We start from the raw sequence: 2,867 nt of genomic DNA on the forward strand, positions 1-2,867 counted from the left end.
ATGTGCCATCCAGAGAAAATGCATCATCTCACTTATATGTGGAATCTAATGAACATAATAAACTTATGAACAAAACAGAACCAGAAACATGAAAGCATGGAACAGACTGAGAATCTCAGAGGGCAGGAGGGAGACAGGGGCCCAGAAGAGATTAACCAAAGAACTTTTATGCATATATGCATAACCCATGGACACAGACAATAGTGCGGTGAAGGCCTGGGGTGGGGAAGGGGGGTGGCAGAAGTAGGGTGGAGGGGGTTCAATGGGGGAATAAAGGGAGCTATCTGTAATATTTTCAACAACAAAGATACATTTTTTAAAAATCTATCTATATAAAACCCTAATATGCAAATAGACTGAATGGTGGAACAACCGGTTGCTATGACATGCGCTGACCACCAGGGGTCACGAGCAGAACATGGCGGGGGTTGGTCATGGTGGGATGGTGGAGCAGGTGAGTAGGGGCACCAGACCAAGGCAGGGCGCCAGTCCATGTCATTGGGACAAGCCTCTGGTGGTTACTGAAAATTATTTGCTCCCGTGCACCACAGTCCCACCCAGCGCTCGCACCTGCTGCCAGCACCGGCCCCACTCGCACCCACTGCCAGTGCCCGGTGCCAGTCCTGATAGCCCCTGAGGGCTTCTCCACCTCCCCCTGCTCCTGAGGGGTGATTGGAGTTGGCAGCCACCTCTTCCACCCGCTGCCAGCAACGGCCCTGCTCGCACCCGCTGCCGGCACCAGAGCCACTGCTTACACCCACTGCTGGTGCCCAGCGCCAGTCCCAATCACTTGGTGCATTCATCGGGTGCAAGCAGCAGCTGCCAGCCCGAATCACCCCTTGGGGCTTCTCCACTTCTCCCTGCTCCTGAGGGGTGATTGGGGCAGCAGCCGCCACTCACACCTGCTGACAGCGCCAGCCCCATTCACACCTGCTGCTGGCGCCGGCCCCAATTGCTCCCTGCCATCAGCAGGTGCAAGCAGGGCCAGTGCTGTCAGCACGTGGGAGTGGCAGTGGTGGGAGAGGGGCTGCCGGCAGACAGGGGACAGGAAGCTGCGGCAGGAGGGGCTGGGTGCAGGTGCAGAGGATGGGTTGAGACCCACCCCGGTGTTCACTGCAGCCTCATGGCTCACAGTTCCTTTCAAGGTGTACAAATTCGTGCACTGGGCCCCTAGTAATAAAATGAAAACCCAATTTTTAAAATGTGCACACACACACATAAAATAGTCCAGGATAGATGAGTCTCTAGGCATGTCTACCATTTTTCATGCTTTCTAAGCAATTGAAATTTTCCACCTATTCTGCCTGGAATCATTTGGGGCAGAGAACTTAATATTGCCAAAAGAGGTGGGTTAGGAAAGCCGAGGCACAGTGTTGTAGAGAAGGATTTTTAAACTCTCAGAAAGAATTTGGCATATTTGTGGTTTTCTGTGTGTCTGCTAAATCCACAGTCATTATTTTTCTAGAAGCAAAGTGTCAGGTTTCTCTATTCCCACGCAGTACATTATTAAATGGAAATGAGCCTAATTATTCACCTGTTAGTGGGTGGGATTGAGGAAAAGAGCAAATGAAAAGAATAACATTCCCCTTTCAACAGTTTGGTGCAGAATCTTATGCTCTAGTCCTATGAATAGCAATCTGGCCTTGTATGTCTGGGTGATGGGATAATAATTTTAGGTAATAACCAAGGTTTCTTCTCACCCACAATTCCTTGCTCCCATTCCTACACTCCCTATTTCCTACCCATAACCCACCCAACTGCACCTTGCAGTCAGAGGAACCCATCCCCCTGAGAGAGGACTGTGTCAGCAGAAAAGCAAAGCAAGAAAAAGCCAGACGGTCTCTGCTATGCTAGGATGGTGTTTAGGCCTTTAAACACCATTAGACACTTTCAAAGAAATGTTACATTTTCATATACATGCAACGTTGGGGGCATGTGAGATTTCTATCTATACCAGTAATGACAGAATCGTTGAGTTTTTCCCTAATAATAATAATGTACATTATTTTACCTGTTGGGACTACGTATGCCTTGGAAGGACTCAGACATACTCTAGTGGACTTACTCTTTAGTTCCCTGAGAGACGCTGACCAGTTTCCCTGAATCCTAACCCACTTCCTAGCTGTTCTGTGCATACACGCCAGCGTGAGCCAACAGCCTAAGAATAGGCCTGCAAAGGCTGGCATTCACCCTTCCATGATGAGGCATCAGCATCCTTTGGTCGAGGTTAAAGGGGAAACTGTACTACATATTAGAAATGTGGACCTTCCTAAAGATTTACTGAGGTCCTACACTGCAAGTGATGCTCACCTAAGAGGACTTGAAATTTCATTTAGACCATTGAACCTAATAAAATATGCAAACTGTTTTATAAGGTCTTATTTTCTTTTTTTAGTATTTATCTGACGAAGTCGGGATGCTTATGAGAGTGACATGAAGCAATATGACAACTCTCCTAATTCTTTCAAGCACACTGAGTTATCTGAATCAGAAATTCAGAAACTTTTATTAAATTTTAAAATGAAAATGTATGATTTTATATTTACCACCTTGAACTTTTTTTATATATATATTGCTGCCTCTTTTGGTTTTGAATGTCAAATATCAGGGAATTAAAAGGAAGGCATTAGCCCTGGCCTGGTAGCTCAGTTGGGGCGTCATTCTGATAAGCCAAGATTGTGAGTTTGATCCCTGGTCAAGGAACATACATGAATCAACCAATGGATGCATAAATAAGTGGAACAATAAGTCTCTCTCTCTCTCAATAAAAAATGAAGGTATTAAACCTACTGAAGAAGGCAACAAAAAAGTTGACTTTTGAGATGACTTTATTGTGGAAGTGGCCATGGCATGATAGTGTTTGATTA

Source organism: Eptesicus fuscus, chromosome 18 (assembly GCF_027574615.1).
Source record: "Eptesicus fuscus isolate TK198812 chromosome 18, DD_ASM_mEF_20220401, whole genome shotgun sequence".
Classification (NCBI taxonomy): Eukaryota; Metazoa; Chordata; class Mammalia; order Chiroptera; family Vespertilionidae; genus Eptesicus; species Eptesicus fuscus.